This window comes from Perca flavescens, chromosome 21 (genome assembly GCF_004354835.1).
Source record: "Perca flavescens isolate YP-PL-M2 chromosome 21, PFLA_1.0, whole genome shotgun sequence".
In the NCBI taxonomy this organism is placed as follows: Eukaryota; Metazoa; Chordata; class Actinopteri; order Perciformes; family Percidae; genus Perca; species Perca flavescens.
Genome location: NC_041351.1, coordinates 5,359,721 through 5,375,637, shown reverse-complemented (window position 1 = coordinate 5,375,637; position 15,917 = coordinate 5,359,721).

Genomic DNA, 15,917 nt, shown 5'->3' with positions numbered 1-15,917 from the left:
GTTACCTCCCCTTTCTCTGCTTTGCCCGCCCAAAGAATTTGGCCCACCCATGAGAAAGAGAGAGAGAGACATCATGGCTTTCAAACAAACAAAGTGGCAGTTGGTCTTCAGATACAGTATTAGGGGACCACTAAGGTCTATATAAAAGAGACTTCAGATACAGTATTAGGGGAACACTAAGGTCTATATAAAAGAGACTTCAGATACAGTATTAGGGGACCACTAAGGTCTATATAAAAGAGACTTCAGATACAGTATTAGGGGACCACTAAGGTCTATATAAAAGAGACTTCAGATACAGTATTAGGGGACACACTATATAAAAGAGACTTCAGATACAGTATTAGGGGACCACTAAGGTCTATATAAAAGAGACTTCAGATACAGTATTAACCACTAAGGTCTATATAAAAAAGACTTCAGATACAGTATTAGGGGAACACTAAGGTCTATATAAAAGAGACTTCAGATACAGTATTAGGGGAACACTAAGGTCTATATAAAAGAGACTTCAGATACAGTATTAGGGGACCACTAAGGTCTATATAAAAGAGACTTCAGATACAGTATTAGGGGACCACTAAGGTCTATATAAAAGAGACTTCAGATACAGTATTAGGGGAGATACAGTATTAGGGGACCACTAAGGTCTATATAAAAGAGACTTCAGATACAGTATTAGGGGACCACTAAGGTCTATATAAAAGAGACTTCAGATACAGTATTAGGGGACCACTAAGGTCTATATAAAAGAGACTTCAGATACAGTATTAGGGGACCACTAAGGTCTATATAAAAGAGACTTCAGATACAGTATTAGGGGACCACTAAGGCCTATATAAAAGAGACTTCAGATACAGTATTAGGGGAACACTAAGGTCTATATAAAAGAGACTTCAGATACAGTATTAGGGGACCACTAAGGTCTATATAAAAGAGACTTCAGATACAGTATTAGGGGACCACTAAGGTCTATATAAAAGAGACCTCAGATACAGTATTAGGGGACCACTAAGGTCTATATAAAAGAGACCTCAGATACAGTATTAGGGGACCACTAAGGCCTATATAAAAAAGAGACTTCAGATACAGTATTAGGGGACCACTAAGGTCTATATAAAAGAGACTTCAGATACAGTATTAGGGGACCACTAAGGCCTATATAAAAGAGACTTCAGATACAGTATTAGGGGACCACTAAGGTCTATATAAAAGAGACTTCAGATACAGTATTAGGGGACCACTAAGGTCTATATAAAAGAGACTTCAGATACAGTATTAGGGGACCACTAAGGTCTATATAAAAGAGACTTCAGATACAGTATTAGGGGACCACTAAGGTCTATATAAAAGAGACTTCAGATACAGTATTAGGGGACCACTAAGGTCTATATAAAAGAGACTTCAGATACAGTATTAGGGGACCACTAAGGCCTATATAAAAGAGACTTCAGATACAGTATTAGGGGAACACTAAGGCCTATATAAAAGAGACTTCAGATACAGTATTAGGGGACCTCTAAGGTCTATATAAAAGAGACTTCAGATACAGTATTAGGGGACCACTAAGGTCTATATAAAAGAGACCTCAGATACAGTATTAGGGGACCACTAAGGTCTATATAAAAGAGACTTCAGATACAGTATTAGGGGACCACTAAGGTCTATATAAAAGAGACTTCAGATACAGTATTAGGGGACCACTAAGGTCTATATAAAAGAGACTTCAGATACAGTATTAGGGGACCACTAAGGTCTATATAAAAGCATCCAAAGAGCACCATGTCATGGAAATTTGGTATTTTAATTTCAAAGAGGTGAATTCAGGTGGCAGGGTTAGCTCAGTTGGTAGAGCAGGCGCACATATATAGAGGCTTACTCCTCGACACAGAGGCCGCGGCTTTGACTCTAACCTGTGGCCCTTTGCTGCATGTCATTCCCCCTCTCTCTCTCTCCTTTCATGTCTTCATCTGTCCTGTGAAAACAAAGGCCTAAAAATGCCCAAAAAATTATCTTAAGAAAAAAAATTAGGTGAATTCAGAACAACCAAAATTCACATACATGTTGCCAAAGTAAAATACTTCAATATTATGTACTAAGCAGCTGTTACAATTCAAATACTTATGTCTCTTCTTAGCTTCCATGGATGCACATGGGTTAAACTGACTTGATGGCAGAGCTGTAAACTGAAGGACAGCATGTAAAAAATTAAAAAATAACTCCTGCCAGGTTTAAGCAGCACCACCTGACACACCCAACCTAAACACAAGAAGCCACAGCTGCTTGATAATGATGACTCATCCTCTTGTTGTCCTTCTGGGACACGATGCTCACAACACAACACAAGGACACACATGCACGCACAAACACGGATAAACTCCATCGGGTCTCTAGTCGGGCGTTTACGAGTCAAATGGCTCAGGTAATGAAACCCCAGGCAGCATGTGCAGCTCTAATATTAGCTCCGTGGATATGATGGGCTGCAGGTTGTGTTGGTGGTGGTGGGGGCTCGTGCTAATATTAGCTCTCCGCTCTGCTTGTTGCTGGCGCTGTGCACTAGCAGCTATGATTCCAGCAATGTGACAGTTTAAGGTAGCAACACATCAAAGCCCTGGAGGATTAACAGGGCTTGTGTGAAGTTAATGGGTGACGAGGGACATTTGCAGTGCAACATCCAGCCCCTCATCATCCGCTCATGGCTATTGATTTCTCTACATAATATTAGGTTACATCACACTGTATTTGGCACAGCTGCTTACTCATGCGAATTCCCAAGAAAAGGCAGCAGGGCTCACTGTCACACCCAACATACACGGCTCGAGCTCGACGAACTTCCTTCCACTCGCACTGAATTGTAATTAACCGAGCGGTGGCTACGGGATGAGGAGGATGAAGAGGAATTAAAGAGGCGAGTGTCAGAGCTGTCTTTAGAGAGATGAGTTTTGTTTGCGTTTGACATAAGGCTGTCTCGCTCTCCAGCTCTGTTCCTTTTGCTGCCTTCAAAGACACATTCAGACAAGAGAGACGGGTCCTCTGACTCATGCAGAGGCACAGAAAAGTGTGTGAGAAGAAAGATGCGGAGAGGCTTACTGGTGGAGAGAAGAAGGGAGAGACACCACATTGGCCGTGACCTTGCTGCCTCTACAACTCTTACTCTTACTACCTGGCATTCCCGTTGGAACGTTTTTTGATTTTTGATTTACCGACAAAAAGCTAACATGCAGCATACAAACCCCACTGTAATTACTGCATGAATGCACCTGGAGATGGACAGATAACACGCAGCCTCACTCTCACTACTGAGCACTGTGTCACTCTTTTTCCATGAGCCCATTTTTTTGATAAACTAAATTTATGTCTTTCCTGGTTGCACCCGTCTCTGAGCTGCCACGTGCAGGATTAAAAAGAGTCTTCATAGACTCCACAAACAAGGACCGAGCCCGACAGGATTCGGCCAGAGCCCGACAAGTACATTTTGATTGACAGCTTTTTAAAACTGTACAAAAGGCAGTCTATCAGCAGTGATTGTTAGAGTGGATGTCGGAGAATAACGGGGACACGCTCTTCACACCGCGAGCGGGAAGAAAAAAAGAGACTGCCGCTGTCTTGACGACTGACACCGACATTATTCAAATGTGCGCACGCACACAGCTCTTTCGCCTTTTGTCAAGAATGAGTCATTTATACATTTCTTAACATAATTTATTCATGACTAACGTAGGCTATAGGCCACTTGTAAGTTGGAACAAAGATCTTTTTTCTTATACGACAGGCTTTTTGAAAAAAGATCCCTTATAAATTTAAATAGTAGGCTAAATTAATTTGTTTGAATTAATGTAGTTAACGGTTTACACAATACAGTTATGTGAGCTATTTAAATTAGTTGGATACATGGTATAATGTCATTTGCTCTCACTAATATATCGCCTTGTGTACTTCATCCACAGCAATCCCACCAATCGGTCCCAAAACGTCCCAGTTAGAGAGTAAATACTGTAAACATATTCTTTGTATATCTTTACAATCATTCACTGAATGAACCGGGCAGGCCTGCCTTGTTGCACCATCCAAATTTTCTTCAAAACTTGCCATTTTCAGCATGTAGCTCGCTAGCTTTAGTTTTGTTGTTGTTTCCTGAAGCGAAGGGATTTTGAGAACGGCAACACACAGAGAGCGGAAGCGGAGGGGTCTTTACCCTGGAAATGTACTTCTGTTGATCTAGACATTTTCTTGCAATATCTATATTTCCAGTTTGTGATTCCCAACCTGCAACATCTTCACCATCCAAATGAAAGTGACTCACATTTCAAAGCAAATCCCAGCAGGGGACCTTGCTCAGCCTATCATCTTGTGTTGTACTAAACGGGTCAATGTACACAACTTGAGAGAGGGCAGCAGCCCGGGGACACTGATGCAGCCAGCTAACACAGTACCAGAGATAATAGACGCCAGTCTAGAGAAATCAAAGCCAAAGAGCGTTGAGACCAACGAACAAGACCACTAGCAGTTTATCATCGTGTCTGAGTAGAACATTATTAGAACCACAATGTTTTTTTGTAACATCTTCAATGCTTCAGTCGACCCCTAGCTTTAGACTAGGGGTCGACTGATACTGGTTTTCAGGGCCGATATCGATACCGACTGTTGCAGCTGTAAGCAGTCCACCAAAGTGCTGCCGCGAGGGACTAAACACTGAGAGATACATACCGTATTTCCTCAAATAAAAACCGGGAGTCAATTAAAAGCCGGGCCTCTGATAGTGGCCGGGGGCGTGGTCAACACGGACAAATAAAGGCCGGCCTCAAATTAAGGCCGGGGAAAAAATAGTGTGGATAATCTCCTAAATGCCTTACATATAATATTAAGTCAAAATAAAATTCAAGTTCATTTTACATTTCTACCAATTTAATTTAACAGATTCAACAATATATTCATGCTTTTTTCCACACTTTGTTTTTCTGGATTATTGTCCTACCAGTATTTTAGTCAATGCGGCTGTATGTGTAACTCAGCCAAGCGTAGTGTGCAGTAACGTACAGGTGCCAGTAGATGGCAGTAGCTACATTGGATGTAACACGGGGCTCATTTAGTGCTAGCAGAGAAAGACGGACTCTGGTGCTAGTGACGGACTTTTCAACAACAAAAGTTACAAAACGAAAAGAGTTTTAAAGTATGCGGAGGAAAACTCGGGTGAAAAAGCTGCGGGACGTTTCGACATTGAGCCCAGTAGAATCAGAGACTGGAAGAAACCGAAGGATGAGCCGACAAGATTAGCCGACAAGAGCAGAGCACGGCTAGCTAGCTGGAGGTGGGAGGAAACACGTTAGCCTGGAGCTAGAAACAAAGCTACCGGTAGCTAGCTACCGTCTGTAACGTTACTCAGATACTGGTGTAACTACTGTATGCTCTTATTGTAATCTACCAGTAATACTGTAGTACCTATATTTGAAATAAATACCCGGTACATTTACAGGGTTCAAACTGACACAATGTTGGCGTTTGATTAATTCTGACCCAAATTGCATTGTCCCCCTTCTGGCTGTTGATGTTTATGGTGATATTTTTGCAAATGTGAACGCTATGGTTTTTCATTTAAAACAGTTTATTTAAAATAATTGTACTTATCAAACAGATGGAATTAGAAATAAAGGCCTGCCTCTAATAAAAGCCTGCTTCAAATACAAGCCATGGTCCCTTCTGCTGTTTAGGTAAATAAAGGCCCCGGCTTTTTATTTGAGGAAATACGGTAAACACACTGTGACCCGCTCGAGATTGTCTTGTATATATTGTATGTACTTTGTGAGTCGAAATACGTGCGTTAGTGTGGCGGTCAACAGAAAGTGTCCGCCACCAGGCTCACCGCCCCTCTGTGTGAAGCCCCCCCAAAAACCCAGGTGATCAGGTGAAACAAACAAATATGTTATCACTTCTGCTCAAACTGCGATGAAAACGCCCACCACCTACAATATTAGTGCACTATACAATAATCTATAAATAATATCAATGAGACCATAAACAACATACATAATATGTGGCTCCTACACCGATTATTAATAGTTAATGAAACCAAAAAGGCATCTTTGGAACTGGTATACTTTCACACTAAAAATGAAAATCTTTTAGTCAAAATTAACAAAAAACGTGTGTTTAAATGCTTTAAGCAAGTATTTAATAAGCTTAGTAAGCTAAAACTCTAAACATAATACACAGTCAAAAAAATCTAATAAAAACAAAAATAGCTTCCTGGACTTTTACCACAATAACAGTTTGTTTGCAAGTTTTGCAGACCGCTTACAGAGTTGTAGCAGAGCCAAAGTAGCATACGTTTTAATAGTTAACTTTATGTTACACTGATACAGATAATGTGCAAATTGCCAAATATCGGCCCCGATAATCGGCCAGGCCGATTCTTGGTCGATCCCTTAGTGTGACTAATGATTGTTTTCATTATGGATTAATCTGTCTAAATGACCCAGAGCTGCTTTCTTCACTGTACCAAACAAAGCTAAATGGAAAGAAAAACATCCATCATCTCGCCACTCGAGTGCCTGCACAACATCAGCGCTAAATGTTACAAACTACATGTCGTGATGATATGTAACCGTGACACTTGGCGTCCTGATCATGTCGATGATATGGGATTTATTTAATTTCCAAAGCCTGAGCTCTACATCAGCACCATCAATAAGGACATCTATATCTGTTCGAAGGTAACATTGCCATGACAAGACTTCCGTTTCAGTAACTGGTGTGCGCTAACATTTAAAACTAAATGGTGGAGCGTCACCATACACTTGAATTAGAGTTGTCCGACAAAGCCATGCTGACTAAGGGAGAGGAGTTGAGCCTCTACCTAGTAATGCTGATTAGTAGATAAAATGGAAATGATTTGTGGTGCGCTTGTTTTGTCGCACCAACAGTTCAAAACCCAAAGACATACAATTTACAAAAAAATAGGACCTAATCCTCAACTTTGAAAAGATGGAACCAGAGAATGTATGGGAAAATACATATAAATATATATATACAGTTATCAAAAAAAAGTTTAAATATCGGCAAATATCAATCACGAATCAGATCCTCCCTTTATATATTTGCTGAAGCTCAATAATAATACTAATTATCACCCAGCCCGAGTGTAGAGCTAACTGTTGATCACAAGCAACCCGTCTTAAACACAACGGTGGCACTGCATGTACTGACATGCTCGCATGGATTGATTATACAAAAAACGTGCAGTCCCTCATTTTCACACACAATCTCTCATTCACACACACACACACACACACACACACACACACACACACACACACACACCAATACACTTAAAAAGAGTCCCACTTTCTTCTGCCCATTAGTCACTGGGTTCATAAGTCTGACAATATGACATCTGGATCATCTGGATCGTGGTGCAAAGCTCCCATCAGCCACCTCAGCTGTTGTTGATCCTGTTTACCCTGATCTGGCAGCAGAAAACCAGAGACACTCACAGCTATTTGTACTATAGACACACACACACACACAAACACACACACACACATACACACAATCTTCTCAATCTCACACTCACCTCTCCTCCTCTCACAGCCGCTTCCCCCGTACAGTATTTACACCTCCCACATGGTTTATCTTTTTTCTCATCCTTTCTTTATTCCTTCTTCCTTCTTTCTCTCCTGCAGAGCAGTGCAGACCTGTCTGACCGGCACAGCCAAGCCAGCCTCCCTCCTCGCCTGCAACGCTCCCACTCAGCCAGTTAGCAGGCTCACATTACCTACAGCCCTGCCCCCTTCCCTTCCCTCTGCCTTTCACATACGTGCTGAGTCAGTGTGGAGTAGTTAGCGCGGGTATGGGGAGGTGCTGCAAGGAGCGAATGTGCATAAGACAGGGGAGGGCGTCGCATGTTTAAAGGCACAAACAGGACCCCTCTCCAAGTGGGGCAGTTTGACAAAAAAAAAAAAAAAGATGTGAGTGGATGAAAAATGTGGTCTGATCTCAAGCATGTGACCCCCCTCCTTCCAAACACTTCAGGGGTAAATAAGATAAGAACTTTTACAACGCACGTGAATTTATCACATGAAGAACAACATTTCAGATGATATATTTACATACAAACACATGGTTTTCGGGAATTTTACATGTGCATTTTTGCATGTTTTTTGTTATTTATAAATGACAGCACACGTTAATTAACATTTCTGTAAATGTGCCAGTGTTAGCCGTTTATCGGTGTTTTTTCCCCCAACCAGGCTGCCTGGAAGGCACCGTTGGGAGGCACTGGTTATGGTTAGGGTTAAGGTTAGGGTTAGGGTTAGGTGCCTTGAAGGCAGCGGTCGCAGTGCTGCCTGCAAGGAACAATTGGGGGCAAAAAACACCTTTAAGCTTGTTAATCAGCCAGATGTTTTAAAGGCTTTGTTCCAGCTTTGGTTCGGTGAAGTGCCTCAAAAAAAGTAAAGGCTTCCTAAAAACTACCTGCCTTTACTGTACAACTAAATTGTATTTAATTTATGTTTTGAGGGAAAGTATCTTGTCCCGGATTACGTTTGTCCTTGGCGTATCACGAATAGGTTTCGAGTCAAAGTCCGAGAAGTCTGCGTAGGGAGGAAAAGTAGACATTGACTTGGTCACGTACCAACATCAAGTACGTTACGTTAATTTAATTGACGTATGTAACTTCAATTTCGTACCAAATATACTTATTTGAACCCAAACCACAGTCTTTTTAGTAAACCGAAGCAAGTATTTTTGATTTAATTCACAACAATAACCATGTTTAAAACTTTAGTGCGTAGTTTCTGTTGTTCCCATGAAGAATTCTAAGTTATGACAACAAAACTGACGGCACGTCCACGTGATGGACTCTTCAGAAGAGGTCATTATCTTCACTCGAGCTTCTCAAGTCGCCGGACGCCACAATCTTCTGATCATAGTCATACGGAGAAATCCAGAGAGAGTTGTGTGGAGCTGATAGTCTTAATTAGCTTTGTAGCAACTCATTTGGCAACGGCTTGAATGTAACGGACGTTTATTAATATCAAAAAGTTACGCACTAAAGCTTTTAATACATCAACCATTTTACAACATGCGCCAGTCGCTGGAAAATACATTGTAGTTACTTACATTGTATTTTAATGTACGTAACTACATACGTACTCAATTCTTTTCGGAGACAGGGTGGCACGGGATGGCTCTCGAGACCTGGTTCTATTAAGGACATGGTTTCAAATTTCTCAAAACCCGAAAACCAATAAGATATCGATACTGATATCAAGACTAGTGTATCATATAACGTTATGTCTAAAAATAGATACGTGCGCAAACAGGAAAAATGATTTACGAGACCAGTGTGTGCATAAAGACCATAAGTAAAGACTAGCCTCCCCACCGCAAATCATTCAAAACATAGTCGGACCGGCGACCGAGAGCACCGCCTAATCATCTCGTTGAAACAAAAACAGTGACAGAGACAGGAGAAATCAAACAGTCACAGACTCACAGTTTTTGCAATTAAAGCAATAACAGTCATGCTAAGATTAAGAATTTGTCGTCTCGTCTTTCCACCAAATAATAGAAAAGAAGTATCGATAATGTTATCGATAGAGACTCGGATCGTTAACCAGTCTCAAAAATGGTATCAATATAAATAAAACTGAACGATCCCCAACCCTAGACACGAGCAGATAGATAAAGATTGACAACAAATGTATTCTTTATTTTATTAGAGTAAACTTTTCATTTTCTCTCATCTGTCCTGCATCCTGAGATTGCCGAGCATTATTGGTCATTCTGAATTTTATTCTCAAATGTTGACTTTATTATTATTATTATTATTATTATTATTATTATTATTAACTGTTTTTTAACGGTTTTAAATCTCATGTTGTTTGAAGGTGACATTCTGATGTCTTTCTTCATTAATGGTGTTTTTATTGTGGTGAAGCCAAAGACAAGTTCCCATTTTCTGGACAATAAAGTTCCCAATAAACAAACTAAGAGAGACTTTGCCTTTAAAAGAAAAATCCAAACCTGCCGTCTTTACCTCCAAAATCTGACAGAACTACAGTATGTCGACAAAATGATATGGACACATATAGTTAACAGTACTTTGTGTACTTTTTGTTCTGGGGCTGAAGATCATGGTGTAGCAATGTTCAGCGGGCCACAAACCTTCGACTATGTTATGTAACATCTATATTTGGCACATATGTCAGTGCTTTTTTTTGCTTTATGTTATATTTTGTGCCAGTTTTTAAATAATTCAATAGAGCATAAAGAGTGACATCATAGTTCCTCTCAATGCTGCGGAAGTAAATAATTTTCATTAAAATATTCAGTAACTACGTTTTTTAAGAGGGACGAAAAGGAAAAAACAAGAGTGCCATTTGTGAGATATGATGTATCAGAGACCTCTTATAGAGTCTGAAAACATGAATGAGAAAGGAGTGGCTCGCTCTCACTCCACTGAAATATTAAAGAGAAGCAAGGAAGCAAAAAGAAAAACACTTTTCCACTCTTATTTTATCTTCATATGAACATACAGTACATGTTAACTCAACATCCACACTAGCTATAGGACTTGTTTCATAAATATCAAACTACCTCTGATCCCTGATTCATTGAAGGTTTTACACAATGTTGTCGTTTATGACCAAATCCAAGCACAAGTTATAGTTAAAGCTAGCCTAGAAAATGTACTTTGTTGCCAGGGTTGTCTAGCAACTCTCCGTTGGCTTGCAAGCTAGAAAAACCAAACTCTAGCCAGGCCAATCACATCGTGTATAGTCGGTGGGCGGGGCTTAACATAATGACGGCAGAGTTGCGACGGTTCCGCGTGAATTCCCCGCTACTGTCGGTACACGATCCGTTCTGCACATGCGCAAGATATTACTGTTTACGACCTGCACAATCTGTTCCACGCTAGCCTCTGGCTAGCCTCCACCGGGAAGCTAACGTTAGTTTAGTACAGCTAATTCGGCTAACCACTAGCTGACAGCTAGATTCAGTCTAAAATAACGTTAAGTCAAACTTAATGGGAAAAGCAGGCTACAGCTAAATTGAGACTTTACAGTAATAACAATAAAGACAAGTGTTGAGAGATTGTATTTTAAATGAGCACAAGTAAAGTAGAACTGACGTAACAGCTGTTATATATGTTAACGTTTATTTTTACGTTTTATTTTGAGGGTCTTTTAAAGTTATTACATGCTGTCTCAGCTAGTGGTTAGCCGAATTAGCTGTTAGCTAAACTAACATTAGCTTGTCATTCTTAAAAAAGTAAGATGTGTTCGGAGTTTTAGTCTATCAAGTAGCTCCGCTACCTTCTTCGTTGCTCTGGTTGGTTGTAGCGCTATCCTCCCCCTTTCCTGTCTATCCACTGTCACTATCGAATAAAAAATAACAAAAAAAAAAAGATGAATGACTAGTCCAGCTGAGCAGGCATCAAGTATGCCTTTCCAGTTCAATAAACCAAGTACTGCCATCTGACTCACACATCACAAGACAGTGTTACAATTAATTAAATCATACCAAAGCGTTGTATGGCTCAAGACTATGGCGATATAATATTCACTAAAAATCAACCAAGCAGAAAGCACAATAGTAAGTCTGAAACGTGATTGACTGAAGATACAACGATGCCATCACACAACACAGCTGAGTGCAGGATGCAAAATAACAGTCACTTAGTCAGCTGCAACTTCACAAACTGCAAAAGCCAACATATAGGCTACTGCACTTGACCACTAAGTCTCACACAGGCCTATAGCAGCAACACAAAATTATGATGCAATACGTCTGATATGCATGGCATTTCAATAAACTAAACAAAATATGTGCATTATCTGGTCACACGGTCACAACAGATTATATTAACCTACTCAATTTACAGATAGAATAATAGCTCTTACCTTTAGAAGTTCTAATTTCTTGTCTTTTTCTTTGCAAAGTCGCAGATCAAATCCTCAAAGTCCAGCTCCCTCAGCAGCTCGCTAACCCCTACTACACATGCGCTGCTGTGTGTTGGGAGCACTTTACAGGCAACACAACAAATGTCTCCGGTGGACAGTGATCTAGAATCCACTCCCGCGGTACCGTTTCACCGTTGTGAAGGTGTCGGGTCAGTGCCTCGTTAGTGAGAGAGCGGGTCTTTCTGCCGCCATCCTCGTCCCCCCTCCGAGATGCTGGACATTTAGCCGCCAATTCTGAAAGGCTAATATCCCTCTGGGTATAACTTCCTCCCGGACGGTCTCTGTAATCGGTCCCCGTAGTGCAGGCTCTTCAGAGATGATGGTACCTGAGGGGCCATTACCTTGTTCTGTAATGCTGATGACCGGCCTCATCTCTGTCTTTTTCCACAACAACTTCGCTAAAGTTAACGTTAGCCACCGTTAGCTGTGGCTGAGTGTAGCTGGTAGAAGGCAGCGATTCTTCCAAGATAACGTTGGCTAGCTCCTCGACATCCTCCTCTTTGTCATTCCCAGCTCTTTTAAAAAAGCTATTCATTCGCGGGACATTTTTATAGCAGCCGCTTCTTTCTCTCTCTTTTCCACACTTTCACTCGCTGATGCAACCCAATCTGACCGGGGATCAGTTACACATTAATTCCACTCTTTCAATCTCAACTCATTCTTAGAAAGCTGATCTTGGATCACGCGGCCTTCTCCCAATCATTACATTACATTAAACACAACTTTTATTTTATGCTGATTGGATAATTATCACCATAATGATTAATGCCCATTGGGTAATACGGGTTTGATCGCAGTTTGCCAATAACGGGTGCTGCCACCAACAGGGGGTGCTGCAGCACCCCCAGCACCCCTACTTGCGCCTATGTGCTAACGGTCGATTTTTGTCACCACCTCCACTCCTGACAGGTACAAGGAAAAAGACACCTTTCTGTCTGAGGAGAGATTAAAAAGGAACGCATGTAACACACGTAACCCCACAAACAAATGTACTTTCAGCTAATGGTGTAATTTGCTTTGGAAATAACACTCTGTTTCTACTGTAGCTAGTAAGCTAGTTAGCTGGGCATGCTAACGATTGCACCTTACGTCAGAGCGGACAAATACACTTCTGAATTAATTCCTTACACTTTAGCTCTTTTGTTTTTGGTCTTGGAAAGTAAAAAAAAAACAACCGTCTAAACTCTTTAAATGCTGATTATCTTTCTCACTAAAACCCCCCACAAACACCGTTACTAAACTTTCTTTTTATGCAACGCCTCTCCGTTTATTGTTCTATGCACATGTAAAAGAGTGTAAACAACTCTGATTTGACCATTTTAGCTGCAGTTAAAGGCGATGTCAGAGGTAAAGGAGAATGAGACAGGAGGGAGCCAAAGAAATAAACTGCAGACAGATGGACATTATTGGAGGTAAAAGGTCAAACACACTCAGACATAAACAGGTAGAGGCTAAGATAGAGACATAGATAAACATACAGACTGTCCCCCATTAAGGAAAATAAACACGCATTAAAAGAAAAGTTTGGTGGTATTTGATAGTTTTCTTATTGTCAACAAATGGAAGCATCGTAGCATTCGTATCCTTTGACCTCCACTCAGCCCTTGGAGCAGGCAGCTCGTTCATCTAAATAAAGCCACAGCAGAAACGTCAGCAAAAGTCTGGCGCTCAACATGCAGTGTCCTCCCGATTAGAGGATCACGTCTGACTCTGAGTAACAATATCAGCTAGTCGGGTCCTCTAAGAAGACAGGAAATGAATCAGGCAACCTCACAGCTCAAGCAGCTTATACTTACAGTACTTAGAGTAATACCTTGAAAAGTTTGGAGATGTTTGACAATGACATGCCTCTGACGTGGAGTTCATCGATCAAAATCTGTTCCTCAAAGTCTGGCTCAATAAAAGTCAACAGTCTCCCTCTGTGAGTGTATGAGATTACAGGTGAAGATGACATGCAGTGATTATCCCATCTCTGCAGACTGCACCAAACACCACCAAGTCAGCTTTTACACCGAACAGCAGCGCCAGCACTCCTGAGGCAGTCTTTAAAAGCGGGGAGCCGCTTTCAGGAGTCACTAAGAGAGTCACACAACATCTCGACCGCTGCTCTATTTCAGACAAACAACGTTAAGGACAATCAAATTAAAAGATTACGTTGATTGCCTCCATCGGTCAATGGCGAGCTCTGTGAGTGAACTTGAGAGTCTTGCGGAGACAAACAATGGCACTCATTGATTGATGGGGAGGATGTTTTAAAAATAAACTCCTCGGATGTGACAATGTGTCCTTCACTCCCCACAGAAGCCTACATTTTGATTAGTGGTAAAACGATTAGGCGAGCGACAGAAAATCAACCGATTTTCCTTAACTTCTGTCAAGATTACGCCTTGGAGGCGCCCGATTGCTCAGTTGGTAGAACGGGTGCCCATCTATAGAGGTTTACTCCTCGACGCAGCGGGCCCGGGTTCGACTCCGACCTGCGGCCCTTTGCTGAATGTCGTTCCCCCCTCTCTCTCCCCTTTCAGCTGAAAGCAGAAAATGGCCAAAAAAAATCATCTTAAAAAAAAAAAGATTCAACCAGGGGCAATTCCAGCAGTCGGGGGAGACATTTTATTAGACTACAGCATAGAAAATCTGCTTAGAAATATAGGAAATATTAATTTAAACAAATTGTATATCCAATGGTGGTACATTGGGGTGGGGCAAATCCCATGCCCCCCTTCTAGCCCCGCCCCTGGATTCAACATTTCATTATTTGTCCCAAGGGAGATTTTTCTCAGGCAAAAGGCTGCCATGTAAAAGTAGATATGAAACGATACATACATGGGCAGACATTCAGGATCACATGAAAATCCATCTTTTCATTACCATGAGTTTAGATATACAGTACGTCGCTGCTTATTGGATAACATCTCTGACACACCCACCAAACGAGAGAAAACATACCTCAAAGCCTGTTGCATACCGTTTCACACCGTTCTGAGGAAACTCAGAAACCGTAGCAAAACGGTGAGCACAGTTTTGAGATTGAACGTGCTCCAGGCTTCAAGTCCTGCGTTTGTTTCCGAGCTACTGATGAGGGAGTTTCTGGTTGCTACAGCGCGACATGGTCGGTTAACGCTTATCAGTTCAATTTTTTTAAGCACAAACTGACATTTGGAAAAACAGAAAAATGGGTTCAAATATCCAATTTTTCATTGACAAATTGACAAATTAACAGAATATGCAGGTCATTAACTGCATAAGTAACTAGGCGGAACGAGGGAAAGAATACCATTGCAGTATTGAATAATTGGAGCCCAGACGCAATTTTGTAATTTTTATCAATTTCTGATCCTCTGAATAAAAACAGAAAATTGGAAAAACTGTTTTTTTTATTTGTCAATGCGGAAAAAAATGAAAAATTGGATATTGTAACCCATTTTTCTGTTTTTCCAAATGTTCGTTTGTGCTTAGAAAATTGAACTGATAAACGTTACACGGACTGGACATGATAGCCAGATGGTTCATCCAATCAGTTGCCAGGTATTTTTTTTAAAGTGGCTGCCTTTTTTCAAACAGTTTTTTATCAATGACAGCTCCTCAGATGGTTCTGTGTGTCAAACCATCTGGTGCATCAGGTTAGGAAGCTGGAATCGTCAGACAAATCTAAGGAACGGCAAGAGACTCGGTTTGTTTATGACCACAAACTGGCTACGTGATCCACGTCATGTCCTGCGTACTGCACACTCTACCCAGGCGCCACCCCTCGTCTAAACCAAACGGAGGATTTCCTGTAAGTGAGAATGGGTCTGACACAAACTCAGACAATCTCCTGTCGTGTGGTACATGTGTGAAAGGGAAACTTCAGACAATGCCCATACCTGATTTGTCGGATATTGTTCGGAGTTCATCTGGGAGAAAACATCTTTGAAAAAGAAATCCTTTCTCACCTCTGTACAGCTGACCAATCCC